The sequence below is a fragment of the Peromyscus eremicus genome, chromosome 10 (genome assembly GCF_949786415.1).
Source record: "Peromyscus eremicus chromosome 10, PerEre_H2_v1, whole genome shotgun sequence".
NCBI classification, from domain to species: Eukaryota; Metazoa; Chordata; class Mammalia; order Rodentia; family Cricetidae; genus Peromyscus; species Peromyscus eremicus.
In genome coordinates, this window is record NC_081426.1 from 54140744 (window position 1) to 54157920 (window position 17177).

A 17177-nucleotide genomic window follows, 5' to 3' on the forward strand; every position below is an offset into this window, starting at 1 on the left:
TAGGTGTTTGGTAGCAGGACCTCTTAAAAGAGCTGTCAGTTTTTGCCTGGCACAGAGTCAGAAAGCCAACTCTTAAAGGAGCTATGCCTCTGCTTACTGCCAGCAAACAGAGCCCACCAGAAAGAAGGCAGCTGCAAGAAGCCATGTTTGACTCCCTTCTTGTGAGTCTAGAATCTTTTTTTATTCTTTGCCAGGTTTTATGTGGAAATTTCAGTCATATGTTGGAATACCACATATAAATGGCAGTTTTCTGTTCCATTCTCCTGTCTCCAAATACCTGGCAGCTGATCTCCAAATAACTGGCTTGGAGACTTAGTATTACTTATAAATGCTCAGCCAAGAGCTCAAATTTGTTACTAGCTAATTCTTACATTTAAATTAGCCCATATTTCTATTTGTGCTTTGCCTCTTGACTCATGGTTTGTTACCTCATTTTCTGCATATCCTGCTTACAAAGTGGCTGGCAGGTGTCTCCCTTGACTCCACCCTCCTTCTTCCCATCATTCTCAATTTGGTACTCCCACTTGTAATTTTTTCCTAGATACTAGCCAATCAGCAATTTATTAAACTAATTCAAGTGACAAATATTTACAGTGTGCAAGTGGATTATTCCATGGCATATTTTACTGATTATTATTGTCTAAACAATATGATTCACTACTGTGCATTTTAGCCTACACATTTTAAAACTCAAAATTATAATTTTAAGTGCACTTTTCTCTGTATCTACTTTATCATACTATTAAAATCTCAAAGTTATTTGTTGTAGTTTAGGTTAAGGAGAAATGACTTAGCTATTTACAGCACTTATTGCTCTTACAGAAGTATAAAGATTGCACTGTCATAATATTGGAAGTTCCTTTTGGTGCATAGACCCTTTTGCATCTGAAAATGACATCATACTCAAATCATAGGTTCATAGGCAAACATAGCTAAATGCTCATACGTAAATGGTATATATTTTTTTCCAGAACTTCTAGGTCTTTTCTGAAATAAATTAATAAATATACAAACTTGATGAAAGAACCCCGCCCTTTTTGCTTCACTATGAAAAGTGATTTTTTTTTCTAGTGAGAGATTGAAGATCACTGTGGCTGCCATAGCAGTTATGGATGTATTGATAAGAAGTAATGATAAAGGATGAACTTTGAATACAAAGCTGATAGTAAATTTGTCTCCTCATTTCTATCCCTTTCCACACAGAGCTTTTTGGCACAACATTCTGATAGAATGTTCTTTAAAGTCATAATTGAAGTCATATCATATTTTTGGAAGAAAACGGTTTGATGATTTCCATTCTTATTGGCAACAAAAAAAGTCTAATTTTTTAGTTCTTTCCAACCTCGACAAGATTTCACATGCATTGTCTTTCCCACATCTCCCACTAATACCTTTCTAGTCTCCTGTCCGGTTAGGTTACCTTCAGCCTGCTGTAGCATTCTTGCTTTTTTTTAAATTTATTTTCTTTTTCTTTTTTGCAATACAATTCAGTTCTACATATCAGCTACGGATTCCCTTGTTCTTCCCCCTCCGGCCCCCCTCACCTTCCCCCCAGCCCACACCCCATTTCCACCTCCTCCAGGGCAAAGCCTCCCCCGAGGACTGAGATCAACCTGGTAGACTCAGTCCAGGCAGGTCCAGTCCCCTCCTCCCAGGCCGAGCCAAGTGACCCCGCATAGGCCCCAGGTTTCAAATAGACAACTCATGCAATGAGCACAGGACCCGGTCCCACTGCCTGGATGCCTCCCAAACAGATCAAGCCAATCAACTGTCTCACCCATTCAGAGGGCCTGATCCAGTTGGGGACCCCTCAGCCATTGGTTCATAGTTCATGTGTTTCCATTCGTTTTATATGAGCGAGAATTGTTGAGACAAGGTTGGATAAAGCATTCTTGCTTTTAATCTGTCAGAAGTGTCCCAATGTCCCAGCATCTTTATACATTCTCTTTTTTTTCCTACAAACGATTATTTTCAGATTCAGCTCACATTATCTTGTTCATTGTACCAGGCTTTACTTTCTTTTCTGAAAAGCAGTCTTCTAAGTCGATGTCTGTTTTCAGGAAAGTAAAATTGTTAGGGTGCAGTAACCATCCACATCAAATGACCTTTTGTAGTATTGTCTATCTTGCCATTATTTTATAGTTCTAGTAAATGAGAAGAACTATTGATCAAGCTGTTTTATGGGTATAAAATGGTATTTAAAATAAAAGCATAATATTATAATTTAAAATGAGCTGGACTGCAGAAACACACAGTAAAGGTAATTAGATAGTCAATCACAGCTATTGATGCTGCTAACAGGACTCAAATTAATGCCAGAATTGACTGTTTCTTCTCTGACAACTGCTTTATGAGTATTAAGTGGAATGCAAAACAGAAAAAAGTTCAAAGGAATCCTGCTGTTCTGTCCTTCAAATGCAGCCTATGATCACTTTTATACATCTTTGCATCTACTTATCTTCTGTTCTAGCATGTTACAGCATTGATTCCAAGTCCTTGATTTTTCCTTAGTTATATCCTATACAACATTTTATCAAATATCTTGCTGAGACTGAGGTAAAGGACTCCCACTGTCTTTGCCTCATTAACTACCTTCCTCACGGTAAACACTTGATCAGACCACTCACAGCCTTTGCATGGGTTCACATACAATCCTTGCAAATGGTGTACTTTAGGCTCCTCATTTAAGATACCTGCATATACCTTAGTACTAATTACAAATCTTAACATCCTAAACAACAACTAATTGCACAAACATTTTGATTTTGAGTTATTTTTGGCAGTTGATATAGCACACTTTTTTTTTTGTCCATTTAAGTTCAAGAACTGATGAAAAGCATCATGTTTCAGAATTTCACACTTGTAGCTGATCCTCTCCTACTCACAGAGTTCTGTATCATTTTACTACCTGGCTATTTTATGCCATTTAAGTGAAATCACTAAGGTAATACATCTAGTCTTTACTTTATTTTGTATCTGCTTGGTCAATACTCAACCTTTTAGCACCCAAAAGTCAATTTACCTTGGCAGTGCTTTTTGGACCGTCCATGAACTTGACCATGGTCCAAATGTATTATGCAGCGTCTGAAAAATACTACTGAGCTTTACAAAGAGAGCAAATATGACTAGGCTGCTCCAAATATGTGACTTATATATGCCCCCAACACATGTCCCTTTGAATATAGATGTAATTGCAGATTTCTTTATAAAATGTTGTACCCCTGAGCTTTGGCATCAGAAGACATTTCACAAGTAAGAGCTCACTCTTCATTGGGCCCTTGACAAAAGTACTAAATACTTTAATAGGCTTATTTAGCATGGTTGTCCATAGGTATCTTGCATAAATTATTTCACAAATACTGATATTCTTGATATCCTTTTTTTTTTTTTTTTTCGAGACAGGGTTTGTCTGTGTAGTTTTGGTGCCTGTCCTGGATCTCACTCTGTAGACCAGGCTGGTTTCGAACTCACAGACATCTGCCTGGCTCTGCTTCCTGAATGGTGGGATTAAAGGTGTGTACCACTGCCACCTGGCATACTAATATCCTTCTAATTATCCTGTATCTGCTCTTTTCTTCTTATTGTACTCTTCTTCAAAAAATAATTTTATACTGATATTTAAGACACATTTCATATTTAGCCCATTATCCTTCCCACATTATACACATTCTCTATGTAAGCTCATTAATTATTATATAACTATACACTCTTTTCTTTGAAACCCATGGACCCCTTTTGCCTAGGAATTCTGAATTTGACTTTTCACAGCACTGTTATGTTCACTATTTGTATTTTTTCACGACATAATCCTCTTGACTTCATGCATCATTCTGTTTAATTTCTCTACCTACTGTTCAATTTCCAAAAGAGAGAGTCATAGCAACTTCTACTCCTTTCTCTACATAAATTAACTACATCCACCTGACTGTAATGTTGTGAAGTTTCTAATTTTGCTCCTTCATCTTGGCTGTTCTGATATTGTTGTTCTCATGTTATAACAAGGGACATATTAAGTATCATCACTGTCATTGGCTTTCTGAAAGCCAGCTGCACCCAGCACCAAGAACAGTCAATTTCACATCAACTCTGATAGTCTATCAATTGTACTCAACAGGATGAAGCTGGACTTGGTGTTGCTTCTCTTTGACAATAACTTTATATTAAATATACTATGGACAATGCTTTCTATTATTGAACAAATTTATTGTACTAAGTCTCATAACATATTCATTTAATAATCTGATGTTTTGAGGAATGAATGGCCAAGTATTTTTATTGTTATTGTTGTAAATTATTAAATTAGAAAATAGAGTTTTTTTTAACTCAGTTCCTGTTACGTGGACACCATATGTCAATTGATTTTCCTTCTTTACTTATGGGACAGCTTGTCTCATCTTACAACAATTATTTTAAAATCAGTCGAGAGAATTCAGTTTATTTCACTTAGTATGGTGGTTTGAATAATCAATTCTGAAAACAGCTGATTATTTAGAATGTATGTATCACTATATTATTAAGATACTTCAAACCAGAACTTGAAACCAAAAGTAACATAAAAGTCTAAAATTGGAGAACATACCTAATGGCTGTTCTTTTTTTATTTTTTGTTATTAAGAGATTTTCTATTGATTTTACATACTAACCTAGATTCCCCTCTTTCCTCTTCCCTTCCCCTAGTCTTCCCTCCAACACACTCCCCATTCCCACCTCCTCCAAGGAAAAACCTCCCATGTGGAGTTAGCAGAGCCTGGTATATTCAGTTGAGGCAGGTCCAGGTCCGTCCTCCCTGAACCAAGGCTGGGCAAAGTGTCCCACCACAGACACTAGGCTCCAAAAAGCCTACTTATGCACCAGGGACAGGTCCCGATCCCACTGCCTGGGGGCCCCCTAAATTGTTTAAGCTAAACAACTGTCTTGCCTATCCAGAGAGCCTAGTCTAGTACCATGGGCCTCATAAGTTGTTGGTCCACAGTCCATGTGTTTCCACTAGTTTGGCTGTTTCTTGTCTGTACATTTTCCCATCATGATCTCAATGGCCCTTGCTCATAGAATCCCAACTCTCTCTCTTTGATTGGACTCCTGTAGCTTGGCCTGGCCCCCGGCTGTAGATCTCTGCATCTGCTTCCATCAGTCACTGAATGAGAACTCTATGATGACAGTTAGGGTATTCAGCCATCTGATCACCAGAGTAGGCCAGTTCTGTCACTCTTTCGACTATTGCCAGTAGTCTAAGGTGGAGTTATCCCCACGGATTCCTGGAAACTTCCCCAGCCTCTGCCTCTCCCCATTCCCATGATGTCTTCATTTATCATGGTATCTCTTTCCTTGCTCTCCCACTCTGTCCCTGTTCCAGCTTGAACATCCCATTTCCTTATGTTCTCATCCCCTTCCCAGGCCCTCCATTACCCCCTTCACCCCCAGTTTGCACATGTAGATCTCACCTATTTCTCCTTCTCTGGGAGAACCATGCATCCTTCCTAGGGTCCTCCCTGCTAGCTACCCTCCCTGGAGCTGTGGGTTGAAGTCTGGTTATTCTTTCCTTTACATCTAATATCCACTTATGAGTGAGTACATACCATGTTTGCCCTGAGTCAGAGTTACCTCACTAATGATGATATTCTCTAGTTCCACCCATTTGCCTGCAAAATTCATGATGTTATTGCTTTTCTCTCCTGAGTAATACTCCATTGTGTATATGTACCACATTATTTTAATCCATTCTTCAGTTGAGAGATATCATGGTTGTTTCCAGGTTCTGGTTATTATAAATAATGTTACTATGAACATAGTTGAGCATGTGTCCTTGTGGTATGGTTGAGCATTCCTTGGGTATATGCCCAATATTGCTATAGTGGGGTCTTGAGGAAGATTGATTCCTAATTTTCTGAGAAACCGCCATACTGATTTCCAGAGTGGCTGTACAAGTTTGCACTTCCACCAACAGTGGAGGAGTGTTCCCCTTGTTTCACATCCTCTCCAATATAAGCTGTCTTCAGTGTTTTTGATCTTAGCCATTCTGACAAGTATAAGATGGTATCTCAGAGTTGTTTTGATTTGCATTTGTATGATGACTATGGATTTTGAGCAATTCCTTAAATGTCTTTCAGCCATTTGAGATTCTTCTGTTGAGAATTCTCTGTTTAGATCTGTAGCCCATTTTTAAATAAATTGGTAGACATTTTGATGTCTATTTTTTGAATTCTTTATATATTGTGGATATCAGCCCTCTATTGAGGTTAGTGAAGATCTTTTCCCATTCTGTAGGCTGTCATTTTGACTTATTGACCATGTCCTTTACCCTACAAAAGCTTCTCATTTTCAAGAGGTCTCATTTATTAATTGTTTCTCTCAGTGTCTGCACTACTGGTGTTATATTTAGGAAGTGGTCTCCTATGCCAACATGTTCAAGACTACTTCTTACTTTCTCTTCTATCAGGTTCAGTGTAACTAGATTTATGTTGAGGTCTTTGATCCATTTGGACTTGGGTTTTGTGCATGGCCACAGACATGGATCTATTTTCAATCTTCTGCATATTCACATCCAGTTATGCCAGCATCATTTGTTGAAGATGGTTTCTTTTTTCCTTTGTACAGTTTTGGCTTCTTTGTCAAAAAACAGATGTTCATACATGTGTGGATTAATTTCAGGGTCTTCAATTCAATTCCATTGGTCCACATGTCAGTTTTTATGCCAATACCAAGATGTTTTTATTATTATAGCTCTATAGCAGTGCTTGAAGTCAGGGATTGTGATGCCTCCACAGGTTGCTTTATTGTACAGTATTCTTTTGGCTATTCTGGGTTTTTTGTTTTTCCATATGAAGTTGAGTATTGTTCTTCCCAAGTCTGTGAAGAATTGTGTTGGGATTTTGGTGGGGATTGCATTCAATCTGTAGATTGCATTATCTTTTCCTCAATTTTCTTTATTTATTTCTTCCAATTTTTTGTCCTTTTTTTTTCAATTTCTTTAAGGGAATTTTTTACCTCATCTTAAAGACCTCTATCATCTTCTTAAAGTCATTTTTAAGGTTGATTTCTTTTGCTTCTTCTGACTTGGGATGTTCAGATATTGCTGATGTAGAAATACCATGTTCTTATGGTGCCACATTGGTCAGTTTTTGTGTGTGTGTATGTGTAGAATTTGGGCCTTCTTGGCTTTCTCCCTTTCACTATACCTGTCCTTTGATGATGTCTATGTTCAACTCATCTTAAGGCAGTCAAGTTGGTGAGACTTTAAGCATGAACTTTTTGACATTATTAAGAGACATGTTGCCACAATAAACTTCCAGGTCTTCTTATTTTACATTCTTTCTTTCCCCTCTTCCACAATGTTCATTGTGTATTGAGAGAAAGAATTTGTCTGTAGATATATCCATTGAGACTGGACTCCACAATTCCACATTTTGATTGTTTATGGTTGTTCTATTATGCTATCAATAATGGTCTCTATCTGTTGCAAAGAGAAGTTTTCTTAATGAGCAATGGGTATTGCACTTCACTGTGGCAATATTTAGAATGTAGATAGGGATTATGCTGGGTTAATAAAACGGTGATTATAAGTTGTCCTCCCAGATATAGGAATTTACTAGAACTGGCTAGATGGCTTGGTTTCCCATATCAGGAATGAAGAGCCTTTAGTTCCAACAACAGAGATGTTGTATGTATGCCATTACTACATCCTTAATGTAATTGTGACATTCTGGTTATTGTGAGTCATAGGCATCATAACTGGGTAGGCATATTGGTTGTTTCCCTCCTTTGTAGACATTCATGGTATTTTATGCTACTGTGAATGCTTCTCCCTAGGAAGGAGGCATTCAGCTCAGGAACTCTGGCTCTTTGTCTGAATTTCAAGGTGTTTTCAGCAATAGGGACTTAACATACACCTTTGGGAACAACCATAGTGGTAGCTATAGGCTCTATATTTTGGAAGTCTTTCGGACAAACTGTTTCAACAACCCAAACTAGAGTTTTCATGCCTTGTGTTGGGTTTTTATTAAAAGATCTTTGGCTCTTGGGGAATGTTTGTCAGTCCAAATGAGAAAAAATATTTGTGTGTGTGTGTGTGTGTGTGTGTGTGTGTGTGTGTGTGTGTATAGTATATCTATACACAGATTTCCATGTATTACAGTTTTTAGGTAAATAATTAATAGTAGGACTCTTTATGATTATTTCAGACATCTTTATTGTAATTTCAACCCCCTTCTTCCTTCTATATTCATCTCCACCTCCTTCCTAATTAGAGACCCATTTGCCCCTATTTTTCCAATAATATTACATGTATCTTGAGATCTTAATATTGTAGAACATTTTCTTGATGAATGGTTGATGTGTTAGGCCCAGTCTATAGTCAGTGGTGCCACTCTTAGGCATGTGGTCCTGAATTCTGTAAGAAGAAACAGTAAAGAAGCAAGTAAGTAGCATTCCTCCATTGTCTCTGTTTCAGATCCTGTCTCCAGGTTCCTGCCTTGAGTATGTGTTCTGGTTCCCCTTGATGATAGACTGTAACACAAAAGCCAAAGTAAGCTTTTTCTTATATAAGCTGGTTTTTGTCAGTGTTTAACATTGGCAACAGAAAAAGAGGGCAAACATTAAAATTTTTTTATTATTATATATATTTTTATTGAAAGATATATTGCTAAATTGTATTTCAAGCAAAAATTTATTTTTATCTCATAATCAGTCATTTGTTCCTTATTTATGGAAAATATAGATTTTCTAACATTGATGTGGGACACAAAGTCCTATTTCTAGTATCTTTGTTTCTTTCTATAAATCGTTGTTCAGAACCCTGAGCCAATTTACTGTTAGTTTCATTGATCTTTCCCACTGATATTACAAGACTGTAAAGAGTTTTGTCAAAAGCTTTCTGAACATCTAAGTTTAAAATCCCCTTTAACTCCATTTCCACATTTGTCTACCTGGAGTGAAGTCCCTGAAGAATTTCACAAAAGTAGTGAGTGATTCCTTTTATTCTCCAAATGTGTGTTGTCTGCTCTTAATCAAGCTGAGCTTTTCAAAGCTATCCTCCTTAGATCTCTAAAAATAGTTTCTTTAAGTTTCCAACATAAGTGAAGTTAAAAGAAACTCTCTGAAATATTGAGGAATGATTCTAAGACTGCTTTCTGTTAATATTTTTGTTTTGCTCATAAACCTAAAATGATGTTATTTTAATATAAAAAATATTAAATGTTGTTCTTTTTTAAATTGTAAAGATACTCTCAGTGTCCTGTGACCTGGTAATTTTTTTTTAATTTTTAATAGCTATCAATGAGTATCAGATTCTCTATCATCAGACTTATCAATTTCCTTCATAAATTTTAAATTTTGACAGACTTTAGAAATGGGTGTTGAGAAACTTCAGTATTTGCTACATTTATTTTAATATGCTACTGCTGTTTCATGGGAATTCAATATAAATCTCTTTTCACTATTGGACATACAGTCACAGAATCCTATCAGAATTTGTTGTGAAATATCTGATAAAGATATAGGACTCTTGTCTTCTTGCCTGAGATAAATGTACAAATAGTTTAAATGATTTAAGCCTGAATTTTCCCACAGGAGCACAGGCAATCTAAAAATAAAACCTTCAGAAAATAGAGCAGCATGAAGACCATAAGATCTGGATGAATGCCTGTCTCCATAACTAATAGTTTTCCTAGTCACATGTATGATGATGTATTTATGAAATTTTGCACACGTGTTGCCATACATATTTCCCAGATTTTATGTGTGCTGTGATTAACCTGATCATATTAAGGCAGCCTCAGTCTCCATCTCTGCCCTAGATTACTCAAATATAGTTAACAATTTGTTTAAGTGGAATTAAACTTCTGTTGCAATTGTAATAAACCTACATCTATATGATATTTAATATATTCTATATTTCTTTTAATAGTGAGTTTTATGTTGAAAAGTTTGAGCCCTTCATTTTTCTTAACAGAGATGGTAAGGAACTAAGTTATGGGGACCAATCTTGAAAGGTATACCAACATACACACCCATCTGGAACATCACTGGATATTCTCAGCAAGTAAAATGTTAAAGTACATTTTCTAATAAAGAAAAGATTTTGCACACAGCACAGTTTTCCAAAAGGAGATAAAAAAAATATTTACTTAAATCAAAGTTATGCTTTGGAGGGATTGCTGAACTTAGTGTCCATAGGCCCACTGAACTTTCACCAATAGGCTCAAGATGATCTACACACTTGCTAAAATTGGACATAAAATACTTTGTCTGTAGCTCTTGCTGAAATCTTATGTAAATTTATTGTATAATAAGTATGATATATCTTATGAGGTAACTATCAATATGCATACATTTTAATATCTATATAATATCTATCATACATATGAAACTCATGAATTTTACTGTATAAGTAAGCACATATAAATCACCAATCTTCATTTATGCTTATTTTGATAACTTTAGATAAGTAGAAGTTAGATTTAGTTGTATGCCTAACAGATAAGAATAATGTTATGTATTTGTATCTATCTAAAATGTTTCAAGGTTCCTGTTATAAAATTTTATTGTTTTTCTCCTCCTCTTAAATTTAAACAATTCAACTTAAAGTTTGTGCTTCTCCATCAATTTTTTCTAGTTTCTAATTTTATATTTAAAAAGCATAATCACTAAATTATCACCCTATTTATTGATTAAGAACTCTATTTCACCCAGGCAGTGGTGGCACACACCTTTAATCCCAGCACTCAGGAGGCAGAGCCAAGTGGATCTCTGTGAGTTTGAGGCCAGCCTGGTCTATAGAACAAGATCCAGGATAGGCACCAAAACTTCACAGAGATGCCCTGTCTCTTAAAAAAAATGACTTGGACAGTCAGTAAGCAGAAGTATCAAAAGCTGGAGCCAAAGTGTCGTGGAAATATGCTTAACTTAAATATAACAGAATTTGATAAAATACACTTAAGTATTTTTAACGATGATCATCTGAAATATAACATTCAGAATATCCAGGTGTTTTGGTTATTTTATTAAGAAATAAGATTTAAAATAGCTAAAGCATCCTGTGATGTCTATAAAAGCTGAGAATTGGGGAACAATGTACATGAGAGTGATAAGATACACTCTCTCTAATATCTAGGGATGAAAGTCCAACATTGAGAAAATTATTTTTATTGCTAACTCTCTGTTCAGCACTGATTCTACAAATAACTATTGTACCATATTTGAGAAAGTCTAATATTCTTGATTCTTACAAATTATTTGATATATGTATAGAATCAGATGATAGACAATGATCTCATGTTTCACTGAAAACTGAGCAACAATAAACTCCCTATAAGGCAACAGAGTCATCACTCTTGACTCAAGTTCTAACACAGTTCTTCTGTACTATGACTCTAAATCCAGATCACTAATAAATTTTTTAATTGGTTCTAGTATGTGTCATGCTTATGCCAATTTAGATAAATATAAAATGGATCTAGGTTTTAAATTGTTTGCAGTAGGCATTGTTTCCTGATGGGTCTAGTCTTCCCAGAACAAGCTCTAGTTTGTATACTGCTTTAAACTATGCTATAATGAATAAAACAACAAATGGCCTCTTTTATTATATGTAAATTATTGAACATAAATAACATGCTGGTAACATGTGACACTGCATTACTTCAACCATAATCCATGATGCTTCAGGTAGGCATTGGGTCCATGTTCAGCTGATGTTTTGATGAAGAAATTAATAATGTATAAGTTCTTTACTGTGCATACATCTGTATGAGCACCAGAGTGACCATTTGAATTAAGGTTCATGGAGTCCAAATAAGCACACACACATACACACACACACACACACACACACACACACACACCACAATGGACTGAAATGGAGGATATAATACTGCCAAAATAAGTTGCTCAAGTATGACATTCCCTATATGTAAAACATGAAGAATAAATCTTACGGAACATGCAAGTAGAATAGTAGTTAACTGATATTAATGAGGAAATAATATGCAACAAGGAGAAGGTTTACAATTGGGTACAAAATGAATGTGTGAGATAATGAATATGCAGCTACTCTGATATGATTGTTATACAATGTGTTCATGTATATCAAACCTCAAAATAAGTATAACCATGTAAGTATGAAAAACTTTTAAAATCCAATTTTTATACAATTCCCTCTTTCAAAAGGAAAATCATTCAAATGGGAAGAAAAGTGACTTAAGATTTGGGAAAATAAGCCTCATAAAACCAATTTTGTCCATAAAATTTCATTTGAAGGTGACATAGAGGCACACACACACACAGAGGATATTATAAAAATATTCTATATTTGAGCACTGACTGGTAATTTTTATAAAATTCTGAACCAAAAGTCCTGCAAATTATGCACTTTAAAAGGCCGGGATTGATAAGACTTATACAGCAGTAAGGATGCTGCAAGATGAGAGAACAAATATATGAAGAAATTCTCAGAAAGTTCATTGTCAGAAACTAGTCCTTAAATTAAATTTAGAAGACACACTTAGGCAGAAGAAAATTGATATAGACAAGAAATTTGCTGTCACCTAAAGAAACCAAAATATATTAGAATGAAATATAAATTGTATTTTATAATTTGTGCAAAACATACTTACATATGGCAGCAATAATAACAGTGTAATATTTGCAACATTTAAAATAAAGGTCATGAACATCCAACAAGATAAGAATGATTAGAATTATGTTCTTCATAAAATGCTAGTAGTACCTAAAGGAGCATAGTATCACTTGGTAGACAAAGAATCTCTGAAATTATTTCACGAAGATCTCAAAAAAAAAATCAAAAGAAAACAATACATTACATAAAGGAATGAAGTAAAAATTACAGATGTGGAATCTCTGAAAATATTTCATCCAGATCTCAACAAAATATATATGAATTTAAGAACTGAAGTGAAAAATAAGACATAAAAGTAGATTACAAGCTAGGACTCAAGGTCGCAAGTTCATGGACTTGACATCAGCATCCAATACCGCAGATGAGAGAAGCAGATAAGGACATGGAATCATTTGCAATGTGCCCAGTAGGAAGAAAAGAGCACAGAAAATGTGAGTCCCGTGAAAACTAGGAAATAGTTGCAAAGACAGCAAACTTTAATACCTAAACTATAAGCAATAATAATTTTAAATATAACTGAGTTAATATTGGATGCAAAGATTGTCAGTTTAGATAATAAACAACTTAACAATTTAACAACATGCCTTTAAATTATCTAGTCAAGCAAAACTGGATATGACAATTTCACAATAAATGATATTAATATCAACACTAATTATTTAATAAATTATTAAATCCCAGGGTGATTTCATTCTCTAATCTTCCAGGTTAATTGCATGAATGTCATTATTTAAATGAATTGACAGTAACAGAGGTTTGGAGTAATGATACACTATGTAATGTGCAAATTTGGATAAATATTTTAAGTAACTTAATAATAAATAAAAAATAGATTGTCACTGCAAAGTCTGTTATGGTATCAGTTCACCTTTCTGACAAAACTAAAATACCTTCCAATGACATAAGCCTTAGTTTATTAAAACTCTGTAGTATGTTGTGTAAAAATGTTTATTCACTGTTTCCTATTTCCACATTAGCATAACTGATAAACTCTACCATTATGAAACCAATAGTATTGTTTTATTATGATACACTAATTAAACTCAGTTTCATCTGGAAATTTATTCAAATTAGAAAGTGTGTAGAGGTTTTATAAGAGAAAAATGTAATTTAAACAAAGAAAATTTAGAACACCTATGGTCTGAATGTCATTATAATAATACGACTACTGGTTGAATTACACATGCATTCAGTGTCTAAATTTTCTTTTGAACAGGAACAAACCTGACTCATAAATAATTAGTTTAGGGCTACTCAGATGGCTCAGAGGCTGAGAGCACTATCCGCACTTCCAGAGGACCTGGGTTCAATTCCCAGCACCCACATGGTGGCTAACAACTTTTAACAATTCCAGTTGCAGTGGATTCAATACCCTCTTCTGGTCTCTGTGAGCACAAGGTATGCACACAGTACACAGGCATACAGGCAACCAAACACTTATAAAATAATGAAGTAAAAATTTCAAAAGCAAAGTAATTTGTTTGTATATATTATATACTTATGTGTGTAGGTAAGGAGATGTGATAACGTGTGTCGTCATGCATGTGGATGACAGAGGTTAATATCTAGTGTCCTTTCTTGATTATTCTTCATCTTTATTTTTTGAGATGGGGTCTCACATTGATACAGAACTTTATCAATTCACTTATACTGACTTTCAATAAGCTTGAGGGATATGCACTTCTCTGGTTTCTATCCCTTTCTCTCTGTAAGTGTTGGGGTTACAGTTGCTGAACACTGTCCCTGTGTATGTTTTTCATATGTACTCCAGAAATTTGAACTCAGGTACTTGTATTTTTCAGTATGCACTTCACAGGCTGAGCTATATATATATCCCCAGCCATGAATATGAATTTTTTGTTTCCTGAAGTCGAAGTCAAAAACACAGAAGTCCATTTTAGAAACACGATATTGGTATAAATGTGAAAAAGAATCATGTTAATTGACAAAGAAGTGTAGCAGTAAAATTTACATTCAAAGTATTGGAGTATATACATTTAATGCCTCAATAGAATGTACCAGGCCCTGCTAACTCCCCAGGGGAGTCAGAAGAGGGGATGGGGGATGGGTTGGAAGGTAAGGCTGAGGGTTTGGGAGGAGGGTTTAGAGGGAGATCTGTGGTTGGTATGTAAAAGGTATAAAAAAATTCCTTAATAAAAGTATTTGATTCATACAGTATACTCTGATTATGATTCCCCCCACACACTCCTCCTAGTTCCTCCTGATTTCCCTTTCCCTATAGATCTAAAACCTTTTTTTGTCTTTCTAGAAAACAAATAGGAATCTAAGGGGAAAAAAAAAACAACTTTTTCAGTTTCCTGAGTTCTTATCAATTAATTGTCGATCCTAGTGCCTGCGCTATCAATCTGTTCAGGAAGTTGTCCCCTGTGCCAAAGTGTTTGAGCCTATTCCCCACTTTCTTTTATATCAGGTTCAGTGTACCTGGATTTAGGTGGAGGTCTTACATCCACTTGCACTTGAGTTTTGTGCAGGGTGACAGATATGGATCTATTTGTAATCTTCTATATGCCCACATCAAATTAGATCAGCACCATTGGTTGAAGATTCTTTCTTCTTTCTACTGTATATTTCTGGCTTCTTTACCAAAAATATGTGTCCATAGGTGTGTGGAATTATGTCTGGGTCTTCAATTTGATTCCATTAATTAACCTGTTTGTTTTTGTGCCAATACCATACAGTTTTCATAACTATTGCTCTGCAGTACAGCTTGAAGCCAGGGATAGCAACATCTCTGGAAGTTATTTTATTGTATAGGATTGTTTTAGCTATCTTGTGTTTTGTGTTTTTCCACATGATGTTGAGTGTTTATTTTTCAATGTCTGTAAAGAATTGTGATGGAATTTTGATGGAGACTGTGCTATATCTATAGATTGATTTTAGTAAAATGGTCAATTTTACTATCGTAATCCTACCAATCCATGAGCGTGGCAGATCTTTCCATCTTCTGATATCATCTTCAGTTTACTTCTTTAAAGACTTGAAATTCTTGTTATACAGGACTTTCATTTGTTTGGTTAGAGTTGCATCAAGCTGCTTCATATTATTTGTGGCTATTGTGAAGGGTATTCTTTACCTGATATCTTTCTCAGTCTATCATTTTTATATAGAACGACTACTGATTTGTTTTAGTTAATCTTTATCTATTATCCAGCCACTTCATTAAAGATGTTTATCACCTGTAGGAGTTCCCTGGTAGAATTTTTGAAGTCTCTTATGATATGTACTCCATCATCTGAGAAAAGATTCTGTAAGGCAAAGGACACTGTCAATTGGACAAAACAGCAGCCTACAGAATGGGAAAAGATTTTCAACAAACTCCACATCTGACAGGGGGCTACTACACAAAATAGATAAAGAACTCAGGAAACTCAACATTAATAAATCAAATGATCCAATTTAAAAAGGTGGTATATATCTAAACAGAATTCTCAACAGAGAAAATCAAATATCTGAGAAACACTTAAAGAAATGTTCAACATCCTTAGCCATTAGGGAAATGCAAATCAAAATGACTTTGAGATTCCATTTTTATCCCTGTTGGAATGGCTAACACCAAAAACACAAGTGACAACCCTTGCTTTCGAGGATATGGAGCAAGGGGAATAGTGCTCCATTGCTAGTGGGAGTTCAAACTTGTATAACCACTTTGGAAATCAATGTGTTTTTTTTTTTCAGAAAAATTTTAATGGATCTACCTCAAGACTCAACTATACTACTCCTGAGCATATACTCAAAGGAAGTTCCACCTTACTATAAGGACACTTGCTCAAATATGATCATAGCAGCTTTGTTCATAATAGCCAGAAACTGGACACAACCTAGATGTCCTTAAGTGGAAAAATGATAAATAAATGTAATACATTTACACAATGGAGTATTACTCATCTGTTATAAACAGTGACATCATGAAATTTATAGGCTAATAGATGGAACTAGAAAAAATGTCTTCTGAAGTGAGGGAACCTAGACCCAGAAAGACAAACATGGTAAATTCTCTCTCATAAGTGGATATTTGCTGTAAAATAAATGATTATCATGCTAAAATTCACAGTCCTAGACAGGCTAAGTAACAAGGAGGGATCAAGAGGGTACAAAGGGATCTCCTTGGAAGGAGAAATAGAATTGATTTTGCTGGTGGAATTTGGGTTGGTGGGATAGGAATAGGTTGGGAGGATGGAAGGAGAGAATACTGGGAGAGATGATGGGAATTGAAGGCATTTGGGGGCCAAGGTAGAAACCTAGTGCAATGGAAACTCCCAGGAATCTAAGAGGTTACATTAGTGAAACTCCTAGTAATGGGGGATATGGAGCCTGAACTGACCATTTTCTGTAACCTGGTAAGGCTTCCATGCAGGAATCGAGACACCAACTGTGGTGATATTGTGTCCCCCAATATACTGTGCACCATAATAAACTTCTCTGGGGTCAGAGAACAGAATAGTCACTAGATAGACATAGAGGCCAGAAAATGGTGGCACACGCACCTTTAATCTTATCACTTGAGAGGCAGAGATCCAGTCGGATTTCT